Below are 14,578 nucleotides of genomic sequence, written 5' to 3'. Positions count from 1 at the left end.
CCACTTAGTGGAAACGTATTTGTCCCCCACTGCTTTTTCCCATCAAGTCAGTACCACAGGGGTCACCCTCATTGTAGTGATCCACAAATTTATGACAAATTAATCTTGCTGAGCTGAGAGGCCACTAACACCCAAGTTCATTGCTCATTCCAGCAGAATGCTGTGCATGAGCAGTGCATCTGCTTATGGAAAAACAAACAACAAAATCTCCCAGATGTCTCAGGCTCCAAAATCATTGGAACAAATATTTTTCCTGTGCCCTCATCCTTCACAGAACTAGAAAACTTATAGGCCACATATCCATACAGATATGCTAATAACTACCCTTTCCATTTCACCAGTGCTATGTTTTATGTATACTAGTGAATTCAGTTCTCACTACTAACTATGTTATTATTACTTCCATTTTATGGAAAAGGGAATTAAATTTCAGAGAGGTTAGTTGACTTACCCAAGGGAGCACAGGTGTGTCCATAAGCCTGTAATGACAGATTTTACTTCCCAGAAAGGATTGTCAGGATACTCATGTCTGCATTAGAAAGCAGGGCCTGGCACACTCTCTGCAATAGACTACATGGTATATAGTTTAGGCTTTGCGGAAATATGGTAGCTTTCTCAACTGATTGACTCAGCTACTGCAGAGTCAGAGCAGCAATCCATAGTTCAAGAAAAACCAATTCAAGGAAGTTGCAACAAAACCAGTTAAAAACCATTGAGTGAACAATACTGACCTCTAGAATATTGTTTCATGACCCCTACTATTTACTGGGAAGCTGATTGTAGGTATGCTACTATCTTATTATATACCATTAGTATAGTTCCTCAAAGTTTTTTTTTTTTATTAGCATTTATAGAATCAATGCATCTGGCTCTTATGGTCTTATACATCTGTAACACTATCACTTGGAAAGCTGCTGCAGGAAGTTCATTAACTTTAATGCTTTCCCAGGCTACAAAGCAAGATCCTATCTCTAAAAATTAAATAAAAATAAATCAATAAATTAAATACATAAATTCTTATTATTCTCCAAATGTGGTCCATAAGCTTATCATGCTGTCATGACAGCAGGTGTTTAAAGATTTTATTAAGGGAAAATCTTCTAGAACCTCAAACAAGTAACTTAATGTAATTAGTTGTAAGACCTTGTCTACCTTATGAAAGCCCTGGATTCAATTCCCAGTGGCAAAAATTAAAAGGACATAGGACTTAGGAAGGTGTTGTTGGACACGTTAAATAGACTCAGATACTAGCAGAATTAATGAATTAAAACAATGAAGCAATGTGTTTGCTATATTTCAGACTTCAGGGGAACACAACATTGCTCCATTTGATACCACAGATACTTAATTGTGGCTTGCCAACCAATAGGGGTGAGATGCTTGAATAGGTCATGAAGAATTTGGCTCCAGCAAAAGTTTTATTAAATGTGCAACTGCTGAAATGAGATTCAAAACCACCTGTTTAAGGAATCTGATGTCTTGCCCACATTGCTTTCTTGGGTTGTATCATATCAACTTAGTCTGGAAAACGTAGATGAAGAACCAAAGCACCACCATTTCAATCAAGCCCCTTACCCCAGCTTGAAACAGGCCTGAGTTTCAAAATTCTCAGAGCTGCTGACATAGGTCCCAGGACAAATTCAGGATGTTTTAGGGACTATCTGGTAGCAATTGATTAACCACAGAATGTCTCAATGCCAGAGGTAGTCTATAAAATTTGACAAACAACCAGTTAAAACTACAAAATAAGATAACACAGAAATTCTGGAAAGCCCCTAAAATTTGATCCAGTCAGAATTGTGCCCGTACTAGCACCTCTAACTGATGTAACCTTGTGGTTTTTGCCTTTCTGAGCTTGCAGAGGGGCGGGCACCTCTTCCAGCCTCTATTGTGTTGGATGGTGTGATGAGGTCCCTGCCATGCAGCTTGAACTGCTTCAATAAACTTTGCTTTTGCATTTCAGTGAGTTTGTGTCTCTGGTGGTCTCTTTGGGGGTCTCCTGCCCAGGGCACAACAATAGGCATGCATTGCTCACCTGTCACACCACTCAGTATCAAGGGATGCATCCTGAGGCCACTCAACTCAGATCTAAGACTATCATTACATGTGAAAAGTTACAGTGATTTCAAGGTTATCTGATGTTACAGTAACAGAGTGAGGGCCTTAAAAATGACTCAGTGGCAGAGGGTGCTGGTTATGAGACCTGATGACCTCATTTCTCCTCCTAGAACTCACATAGTGGAACAAGAGAATTGACTCCTTCAAGTGGTCCTCTGACCTCCAATAACGGGAAAAGAGAAATGCTCAGTGATAGAGATTACATGTCCACATGGTTGGGCTTGCCCGGCGGACCGCCTAACTATTTCCAGTTCAGAATAGCCATCTCCGGGTCAGACATCTTGCGGGACCCGAACTCTGTGGCCTTATGTGGTTGCGTAAAGCGCGCGCAGCCATGTAATCTACGCGCATGCGTGTGGTGCCCACAGGAGTCCCTGTACGCATGCGCGGCCCAACCTTTAAAAAGCTGGTGCCATCTTGCATGAGCCCCCCTTATCTCCTCACCCACGTGTGTTTCACGCAGGCCTGTCACCTCTATCCTCTTTAATAAAACTCTTCTGTGGTTTTGTCGTGTTTGGGATGTGTTCCTAGCGCTGCTTAAATAACTAACACTCAGTTTTATCAAAGAACTGGCTTATACCTACTTGTATTCCAGGTGAATTTCTGTCTCCCCTTCCAAATATCCCTTTTTGCCAGACTTTTTATACTCAGACTCAATCTTCAGTGTAGCCCCAAGACAGGAGAAGAAAATTAGAAGTTCCCCTAAGGTGTACAACACAAAGAATACATCTTCAACATCATAAGGAAATAGAATATTCAAATTAGCAAGTTAAAAATCGGGAACCCAACAGGGTTGAGGTTCAATAAATAAAAAAAAATAGGTCAATGCATAAAAACTTAAAAATGCATTTGGAAATGTTCAGATTCTTACCCCTCTGCTGTTGCTTTCTAGCCTCATAGAATATGATCTCTGCAAGGTCACTCCTGTGACCAATATATCTCAAGTTAACTAAGTATCAAGATCCTAGCTGACTTCTGAGCAAGAGCTCAGTCAGTGGCAGTAACCATCTATGTGGACTTCATCTATTGTCTTTAATGCATGTCTAAATGTGAATTTCCATTACAAAAGTATCAGACTTGCCTTGTTACCAACATCACAAGGACAATAACTGCAAAGTTGAACAATGGGCCTTTTAAGATAGGAATTTGCAAGCTTCTGAATGCCACACCGGGAGATATTCAACACAACCTGAGAGAATTCTATTTCAAAGGGAAGCTCATGTCTGAAGCATTTTCAACCCCATTTAAAATGAAAAAACAAAGAGAAATAAAACTCCTTGGAGAAGATTTTGCTCAAACCCAAGTCACAGACCTTATCAAATGTTCCCACAGTAATCAATGAGCCCCTACCAACTGCTTTAAGGACTGGGGCAGTGGGAGAAATGTAGACCATTTGCTTTGATTCAGAGGTTTTTATGAGAGCCATTAAGGGGAGATCAGCAAGTAACTATGCTGATCAGGGCAAAGCCCCACAGCTCTCTAATGGAAGAGTCTGACCAAACCCTTAAAAGAGCCCTTCAAATCAAATCAAATCAAATCTGATACAGGTCTTTGGTGGTGGTTGGTGAACCAAGTCTTTTCATTTGTAATAATCATTTAAAGATTAGAAAATGATCTCAATACCTTTGAGTTATATCTTGTAGGGCAACAGAGTCTAACAATCAAAAGTTATGTATGGTTAATTTCAAATATCTTAACTATCTTAGACTGAAATTTGTATATCCAACAGAAAACAAATTAAGTAACATCATTTTCAAAACTTTGTCCACGTTGTCTACAACAGACAGTAAAACATGGTTCAGCGAAATGTGGCATTTTGTAATAAAATGAACATTTTTTTCTTAACACAGATGCATGCAAGCTTCTTCCTCTGTGCTATTCTCTCTGGTTACTGTTCCTCCCATTTACAACTCATTGCATTGCTTTTAAACTCCTTCAAATGTTTTTGTACCCATCTTCTGGATTCCTCACTGTTTCAGCAAAGTTTGTTCAGATAATGACTGAAAGGCATTCTATTTTTTTCATTTTCCTTTTTTAGACACACACACACACACACACACACACACACACACACACACACACACACAAACACAGACAGACAGACAGAGAGGTAGATAGGGAGATGATGAAAATATGGAAGGAGATGGGAAAGGAGAACAGTATGATAAAATACATTATATAAAAATTTTAAATGAAAAATTTAAAGAGAAGCAAACAAATAAAACAAATTTCTCTGCCCTCTTCCTTCATTAATCCATTTCTTGTAACATCTCCATCTATTTCATACTATGTTTTTCAGGGTAACTCTTTACGAGCAGTAACTAAAATAACCTGTACTTTTGTTTTCCCTGTCTGACCCTGATGAAGAATTCTGTGTTTCTATGCTCAGAAATAAATCCAAGGATCAAAGAAGATGACATTAGTTAAATGAAAGAAGAAACATTTTGATTCTTAGCTCCATTTTACAAATTCTAAGTAGCAACTGCAGTGTAAATATTAAGCTGTCTGCTCAAATAAATTTATAAATCACCTAACAATGACCAATCAATGCATCACAAGTATAGAGGCAGGAAATGCCTAACAGCATGGGCATGTTCTATCAAGAGCTAAGCAGATGATTTTGTTGTAGCATGAACACTGTAGATGACACTCACACATATCCAGATGATGTATAAAATAGCTTAGGAGAATTTGCAATGAAAGACACTTGATGAAGAAAGCTCCTGCCAGCATAGCAAAACGCCACACCTTGCAGTAGACTTTATTTGGGTAGGTGCAATATACTCTAAACTATTGACCAAATAATTACTAATATTATTACATGCATTGTTGCCTGTGTTATTACTTTATATTTTTGCCAGTTTGGTAAGTCTGTTTATACCAGTTATACCACAAATAACACATAAACAATGAGCTATTATATGAAGATTATTGCAATGACTGATAAAATGATTTTAGTTCCATTATAACCCTAATAGGATTACTGTCCTTAGCATTGCTCTTCATTGACTAGAACTTTGTTATGACATGTGTAACTTTATGATGATGATTTCAGACTTTATAATCTAACAAGGAACATCAGTTAATCAATTTCATTCAGATATGGAGTGACATCATATTTCACCTCTACTTAGAGAATTTAACAATTATTTCTTAGTGTTATAAATAAGCACTAGTGAGAGGTAACTTAAAATATAACTCTTTCTAAACCTAGAAATCAAGGTATTTATATTATTTGTGAAAGATATGCAGTTATATTTTTAAATCTTATACGTATTTTCTCTAATAACCAACTGAGTGAATAAGAGATTTCATCTGATATTTTAGTATTACTTTAACAAACAAGATTATCATATAATTTCATCACTTTTCCCTTTTCTTCCTCCAAATGTACCCATATAACCTTCCATGTTCTTTTTCAAAGGCATGGTCTCAATTTATATGAATTGTTATTATAATGGATATATGAATATTCCTAAAGACATAAGTGTAACCTGCTCAGTTTGTATAACCTTATTTGTATGTATGCTTTCCAGAATGACCACTTGGTATTGGATAATCAATTGCTATGCTCCTTCCTAAGGAAGACTATTTCTCCTGCTTTACATTCTCTATGTGCCTGATAGTTAATAAAAGAAAATTAATTGATTCAAGTCAAGATGGAAGCTTGGAAGGTTCTGGTTAGGTACTAGTTATTAGGTTAGTTATGAAGCTAATCTCAGTGGCCTTCCAGAATGAAGACAGGGTAGCTCTAAGGATGATGATAAGCATGTAGGTAGAGGTTTAATGTGGTATCTACACCATTCTTTTGGGTTGTTTTCCCATAATATACCCAGAACAAAAATCTGGGAAGAATAATGCTAATACAAAATTTTACAGTGTTCTCATCATTTATTTTTTCTAAATTAAGTAAGTTTTAGTTTATGGAAGTTAGAGTCACGTTAGATATCTTTGTCATAACAAAAAACTCCAGATGACTTTAGCTTAGAGTTCTGAAATTTTCTGTCAAAGTTCATCAAGTTAAAGAGATCATATATGGCTCTTCATCCTAATTTATGCAAAACTCAGGTAGTATTTAAGGTAAAAATGAATTTATCATTATTCTTTACATTCACACTACCTGCCATCAATTATTTTCATCAATGAATGTGGCACAGAAACTGAGCTAAACATGGCATGTACATGTATTTTTATTTTAATTGCAATTAGGCCTGTTACTACAAATCCAAATGGAAGGCTTTACTTGATTTTCTTTGAAAAAAGTTTAGAAGAAAAAGCTTTTATAAGAAAAGTAGGGCATGGAGCTGTTCCTTGGATTCGTCCTGTTACCCACAATAAAGCAGGGGCACAAATTCTTATGGGTATTATAGGATGGCTGTGTGAGTCCCTCCCTCCACATGCTCTTCCCTGCTCTGCTCACAGATATGGCTGTGTGTTTGTGGTATGAGAGGAAGAAGTTACCCTCAAGAAGCTAATTTCAATTATCCATTGTTGAACAGTATCCATCTCCTGCATGCCAATCAGAAATATATGTCAAAAATGCCTTATATCTTATTAATGCTGACTTAGCAGAACCGGATGAAATTTAGGACAAGTCAGAATTCTTATTTCTTTGTCCTATTTTCAGTATGGGAAGGAATTTAGGACAAGTTAGAATTCTTTCTCTTGCCCTATTTTATTGTATCTATGTTTATTCATATTCAGCAAAAAGAATCCCAATTTTAGCCTTTGGTATCTTCATTTTAAAAAAAGTATTTCTCCAAATTAATTTTGTTTTTCATTTTAAAGTTAGCATAATGATGTAAAACAAATGGAAGTTATATAAACTAGAACACAATTTTTAAGTGGATCAGAGTTTGAAAGGTAAAGAAACACTGGTTTTGATAAACTCTTGGTACACTCCATTTTGAAATGCTTAACAGGTTCATTTCTTTTTTGTGATGATTATATGTGTGTAAGTTTATTTTTATTTTGTATGTGTGACTGTTTCTCCTGCCTATATGGATGCCTGGGACCAGCAGAGGACAGGAGAAGGCAGTGAATATCCTAAACTAAACATGGTAGTATAGGTAGTTGTGAGCATCCATGTGGGTTGGGGGAACTGAATGAATCTGGGTCCTATGCAAGAGCAGCAAATGGTGTTTTGTCTGTATAGTACTGAGCCATCTCCCCAGCCCCTTTTATCAATTACTTTTATACTACAGACTTTACTTCTGTTTTTGTAAATTTCAATAGAGTCAAGTGCTATAGAATATCTAGCATATTATAGGCATGTAGAGTTTCTAGCCTATTAACAGGATTTAGCACAATTAACCCATCTCTAATGTGTTCAACACTTATTTTCTTTTAATATCATGTATATAATCATGATGTGTTGCTCATATTGTCATGATTTTTCCATTTCTATTTATACACCAGGATCCAGTTCTAGAAGTAAAAATGCATCAAACTTTAGGAAGATCCCTAGATTGTGATATTTGGTATATTAGGGTAAACAATGAGGATCTGTGTTGAGAATCTATCAAGTTCCTTGAATGACTGAAATAAAACATATAAACTTCAGTACATACCAGAGCCACTGTGAAAATGATTCTGGCATACGATCTTAATATGGAATGGATCAGTATTTCCTTTTTGATGATTTTAGCAGTTCTTCTAACTTTGAGCTATCATTTGCCTTGTACACTGTGCATATTCATTTCTGATCATTGGAACCAAATTACTGACCAGAACAACTAACTCAAGGCAGGAAAAATATTTTTTTGACTGATGGTTTCAGAAGGTTGCCATTATTCCTTGAATCAAACTGTTTAATTACAAAAACAGAACAGGGAAATAAATCATTTAGACCCTTTTCTTACGCCAATACTTTTCAACAGTGTAGTTGCCCTCTTAAAAAGGTTCTCTTAAAAGTAATAGCAAAATGGTCACCAGGTGGTCTACTTTTGATGTTGTTATCACAGCATATACAAAAGAAGAATTTGCTCTTCATCTCTAGCCTCCCAAAATCTCCCTAAATTTAACCTATTCTCAATCTGACAAGATTTGAATAAGCTTGGATTTTAATCTCACATTATCCTTAAGGAACACATGCAATAAATTTAATGATTATTTGAGAGCATGTAAGTGTAAATATGTGTGCCAGAATAAGAGAAAAGAATTAGCAGTGGTAGAAAACACAGAGTTAATCTGGGAGTACCTATACCTTAGGAATTGTACCTGAATATTATTAGAAAATAAAACAGATTGTACTCCTTATGAAAGAGGAGATAGTAAAATATATTTTAATAATATTTTAAGTGAATAATCAACTAATTAATTACCATCTGCAAGTGAAATTTGAGGAAGCAGACACCATTCATCTTCTGTGATTAATGAGTAGAAAGGAGCTGAATCAGACATTTGTCTTCCAGTGTTTTAGAACTTATAATGAAACCTCAGCAGCACATGGTCTATGATGAAGCACTGCCATCAGTGCCTGCTTCTGAGGCTTATGCCATGTCACCTGTGATGTTTGTCTGTGATCATTTTCTCTTTCTGCCCATGTGTAGTGAAGTGAATGTACACCAAGGAGTAGTGTCAGTCTAAATGCGATCCAATTATACTACCTGTCATTTTCCACTACGAAGGCCTGAGAAAGGTGGGTGCTATTAAGGACCAAAGAAACCAATTTTCTACCTTCAAAGTTGGGATACAGCAGGACATATTGTTGACCATCTGTTGTTCAAAGCTAACACATATAGGAGAATTATACCACTAAACAATGACTGGCAGACCTGTACCTGCTTCATCCCAGAGCTGAGTCCTGACAAGCACTGACCTGCCCTTACTGTGTTTAGCTTATGAGAAGTGACAAGATCACAGATGCTGGCTTGAGGTACGTTTCCCTATGGGAAAAAATAGCCTAAAACACATTGATCTATACATTGTTGCATGTATTTACTGGGTTTTCTATGTATGAAAATATTGTTGACTATTTAGAGATAAAATAATCTTCCAAACAAATTACAGTGAAAATATTTGGAAAGTATCAGGCACAGCAATCCCTTCCTTACTGACCATTGTTGAGCTTTCTATGACCTCATTGTATACTTTTGTTAAAATAGCATACAAATTAGTGAGAAGACAATTCATATTTGCAAGAATCACCATTCTTACTGAAGCCAAACATCTGCCAAAGGACTGCACTAGGAATACATTGCATTAACTATTTTCCTTTAATTGTGTGTAAAATATTATATTTCATTTCCTTCATATTATCTACCTTGAAGAATGTATTTGTATTAGGGAATGTGTTTTCCAAAGTTTTTAGTTGTATTTCTTCAGGAAGCATTGGTTTACAGGAGATGATGCTGATGATGGTGAAAATTATAATGAAGATGAAGATGATGATATTGCCTTCCCAAATCCTGTAGGTGCCACAATTATTATTTTTTAACTGAAGACGAATAATGAAATGAAAATTGACATTCCTTTACTGGTTCAGTTTGTAAGTGAGCAGTCTGGAATTCTGAGCACAAACAGATATTCTTTCTGTCCCACTGTATCTTGTGCTTACAAATGACAGGATTTTGACATAAAATAGCATCTAAGAAATATTATTGTACAATACAATCTTAGATGAAATATTGTAGAACTACAACATATGCTAAAATATAAGATTGAGTCTTTTTATGGATTGGCATAGAAAGAAATTTTGAAAATATGGTTATTAGTTGTATTTGAGATGAAACAATACTCCACATATGAATCTTGAGGCCCAGAACTGTATTCCTTGCAGAAAATCAAGTAGGCTTGAATGCACTGGGATGAGAAGTTCACTTTACCTCTGTGGCTAACTCATTTTGCTAAATAGAAATATTTTCCCTCATTTCCCCCTTCAATTCTCTTCTAACCCCTGAGACTTGTGATTCCTTCCTTGTATTTTGTCTCAGGCATGAGATCACAAATGTGTCCATATTTCATTTTTCACTATATGATCTTCTGTAGGATCTTGTCTTTAGGTAAAACTTTACAGTTTCCAACTATCAGTTTTAAATTTCTTTGACACCATAATGCTCTATAAGCCATTTGTCTTAGTCTGTTTATTATAGCAAAACCTCTGTATATTTACACCTAGTTGTTTAGTTGTAATTTCTGTGATTGGGTGTCCCATCACTTTCTTATGTGCATTCTAATTGCTTTTGTCTGAGTTTCCATCAAAATTTGGCAAAACCTCAAGGCACCGTTACTTTAATCTTATCGTACCTCCATGCCACGTGCATGCAAGCCTAGTTTCTCTTCAATTATAATGCAAGGACAGTCACACTGCTTGCTCCTTGTTTGACTTAGCACACTTACTTCTACAACATATTTCTACCTTCTCAATAGAAGTGATGTTACATGCTCACAATTAGCTGAAGACTTAAAGTAGTAGATGGAAATAATTCCCACATTTAGACACATTGCTTTTGCCAGAGATTCTAAAATGCATCCTTCATGGTCCAATGTGAGAGGAAACCCTCCATTTTAGAATTCCTCATTTCTTTACAAACATACAAGAAAGATATTCAGTGAATTGCTTTTATTTTCTTTTTGTTTTCATTTAATTTTGTGTGGGTTCATCAGAAAGCAGAACTTAAATATTTGTAGATTGATTTAGCAGGGGACATTTCTTTCTCTCTCGCTCTCTGTTCTGTTTTGTTTTTCAAGACAGGGTTTCTCTAGACAACCCTGGCTGTCCTGGAACTAACTCTATAGACCAGACTAGCCTCGAACTCAGAGATTCACCTGACTCTACTTCCCAAGTGCTGAGATTGAAGGTGTATGCAACCACAATCTGTCTATATAAGTTTCTCTCTTTAAACATCATTTTATAGTAAGTACTTCTCTGATTACTCATCATAATATAATTTCAAATATTCCCCATAGACCACAAACATATATGTATCCTCCTTTCTGATACATAAGAAACCCATTGTGAATCTTTGGTTTTCCTCAAATTCTGAGTCATAACTTGATTTGATACTTATTAGTAGCATATACATTTATTTTATTTTCAAAAATGAATACATTTAGTTTGTCTTCTTTGATGACTGTGTCTCCTGTGTCATGAACATGTCCTGCAAATACCAAGGGTACAAAATGTATGCATTGGTATAAAACTTTTACTAGCTCTGAATCCATGAACAATATATATATTTAAGAGTATGTAAGATAAGAGAAAGGCATGAGAGTAATAGAATAGTGTAAGAAAATAAAAAGTAATTGATAGTAGGAAAAGAAAACAATAAATAGAACAAACCATTTGTAAGAAGCTTAATATGTTTTCTCTGGTGTGAGAGTGTACATTTGTGCATATGTATATGGAGGTGTTATTTCTCAGGTGACATCCAACTTTTAAGGACAATGTCTCTATTTGCTCTAGAACTTACCCATTGCACTAGTCTGGCTGATCAGTGAGCTCTGCAGATGCATGTATGTCATCCTCTGCAGCCTTGAAATTATGTGACTGCTTTGCCATGCCTGGAGTTTTTAATACGTCATGCTGCTGATTGCATTCAGGTTCTCATGCTTGCACAGCAACTGCTCTGTTGACCGAGTCATCACCTCAGCTCAGAATAACGTCTTTCAGGCCCTTGTCCTGCTCTTTCTTTTCCTTATTTTTTGGAATACAGGCAAAGGAGTGCAATATTTATATGATTAAAAAGAAAACTAGGAACTGGGAAATGGCTTAGTGGTTAAGAGCACTGGCTGATCTTCCAGAGGACCTTAGGTTTGATTTTCAGCACCCACATGGAAGCTCACAACTGTCTATACTTCCAGTTCCAGGGTATATGATGTCTTTACCTGGTCTTTGAAGCACACACACATACATAAATAAATGTGTTTTTAAAAAAGAAATACAAAGCAAAAATGAGTGTGGGGGGGAGAGAAGAAGAATGATGTGGCTATTATAAATAACACCCAGGAAAACTGTTTTGCAAATCAATGTTGATAGACTGGTCTTTCCTACTTCATGGATTCTGAAAGACTTAAGAGGTTTTTTGTTTTTGTCTCACACACTGAAGAATCTAGGATAGTGGATAAGACACACAGCAAGCCTTATGACTAAGGCAAAAACCAGATGAAAGCTAATATATTTTCCAAAAACCAAAGAAAGAAAACTAAGAAAATATTTTAGATAAATAAATAATACTAAGCAAATCACAAATAAAGTAATAAGCCATGACCAATTATAAACCAATAGATACCATAGGAGTAGTAGATATACAAAAAGTCTAGTTTTACTGTTACTCACATATTATTCCAATTAAAAAAATCCACTCTCGGTATCTCTTTTAGAATACCTACATATCTTTATAAATGTCCTATGATGTGACATCTATAGTATAATGGACACATTTCAGGCAGGAGTACTGTTCTTGAGAATGCTAAAAATACGGTTGCTTTCTCACTCAATGGGCAGAGAAGTAACTGTTGCTACAGTCCTAATTGAACCGGAAGCCTGAAAAAACATAGAGCAGTTTTGTTTATAGATACTTAGCTGTCTTCCAGAAATATATGGACATTATCCTTGAGGAAACCTTTTTGTTTCTCAAGCCTAGCATATTACTGAGAGGCCAAACTTCAAGAGCCCTCGGATTTCTTTCAAATACTGACAAGGACATGCTGAAAAAAGACAGCAAAAAGAAAAATTCTCCCCAAAGATTCCCATTATGGGATGCTTAGTTTCAAAACATGTCTTACTGCTTTACTTGGACAGAGGAGAGATTGGAACAAAATGAACTTTTGCCTCACTACTTAGCAACTGGATCCTTGAAAAAGACTCACACTCCCTGGTAGTTGTTATTTAAATATGCTTGGAAAGCTGCTACTAATCTCTTTCTCACATTAGCACTCCCAGTGACATAGATGATGTTCATTTGCCTCATTATTTGAGCCTCTCCTTCCCAACCACTGAAGTCCTAAATAGATCAGGGAGCCAGAGGGATATTATCTTTTCCTTTCAACTCCTGTTAATTTCCCTGTGATAATTGACTTCTAAAGGGAGCACAGGAAACAGAATTAAAAATATCAGTTGACTGCCTAATGATCTCACGTTGCAGAAGGTCCCATTTGATTTGGAACACACTTGACATCCCTATCAAGCGACCTGATCTGAGCCTTGTAGTTAAACTTGAAACATGCTCCTATGCACCTGTTTTCTTCCAGGGAGAAGAATTTGACACAGAGCCAATATGATATACAGAAAGGCTGGTATGAGGTGGGAAGTGGGAGGGGTCTGTGCCTGTACAAATCCTCCTTCATACACCACAGAAATAATTCTGTCTCCTGAAATTATCTGATGAAGGGGAAATCGGTGACATTTAATGTTCATAAATAATGTAAGCATCCCATTTCAGGTTGGCAGCATTGTCACAGGCTGTCAGTATTATTTTGGTATCACCAATCTAATCTCAGGACTTTGTTTCCATTGTTTCTTTATAAAAAGGGAATGGGGAAATGAAAGAGATACCAACGAGCCAGCCTTTTGTCAAAGGAATCCAGTGGGAGATATAAAAGACAGAGCTTGAAAAACTGGACTCTCCAGAGGCCTCTGCTTATTAATGGAATGGTAATGATTCCTCTGGTGCCCAGCCTGAGCTATTGGATCTAAGAAAAGGGGTATTTGTCACTCATGTAAAGAATGAAATGGGACAAAAATGCACAATAATGTTATCAGTTGTTCATAGACATTGAATGATTATATCTCAAATAGAATGCAGGTGGCAAGGATTGCTCAAAAAATAAAAATGTGCTCTGGGATTAAAATGACAAAGAAATGCTACTATATTAGCACCAAATAGAATAAACATAACATTATACTCATTTTTCTTATTCATTAGTGTTTTAAAATTGGAAACCTATTTTCCTGTTTAAATAGAGGCTTATTCAAATCAAATGTAAATACAGATCAACTTTGAAAAGTCCAACTCTTGCCCTGTTTCTTCTAGAATATTCATGCATGCAAAGGAGCACGAACAATGCAGTCATGAAGGGGAGAAGTCTTTTATAGTCAGAGACACTATTTTATCAATACTCTTCTCACTATTACTCAAAAGTTGTGGGAGAAGTCAGCTCAGTTAATGTGCCAACTTCATAGTTCTAAAAGTGGTTCTAAACGGACATTCTAATACCAAGATCAGTTATTCACCAAACTGACTCTGTCCTAAACTACTCAATACATTAGATCCACTGGTAATTTTTAGTGGCTTTTGAAGTATAGAATTCCTAACATAGTGTATACTTGGAAAACTGAAAATATGGATACTTTCTGAGGTTTCAGAAGCTGATAAGATGATTCCAAAGCAAAAGTATCATTGTGTTCTCAAGAAAAAGGTGTTTGCTACAAACTCCTACCTCTGCAGATGCAGTTTAAGTTTGGAAGAAAAAAGATGACCTGGAAACTTAGAATTGTTAGAAAAGAGCAAAATTATCT

Source organism: Onychomys torridus, chromosome 5 (assembly GCF_903995425.1).
Source record: "Onychomys torridus chromosome 5, mOncTor1.1, whole genome shotgun sequence".
Taxonomy (NCBI): domain Eukaryota; kingdom Metazoa; phylum Chordata; class Mammalia; order Rodentia; family Cricetidae; genus Onychomys; species Onychomys torridus.
Note: the sequence above shows the minus strand (reverse complement) of the source record.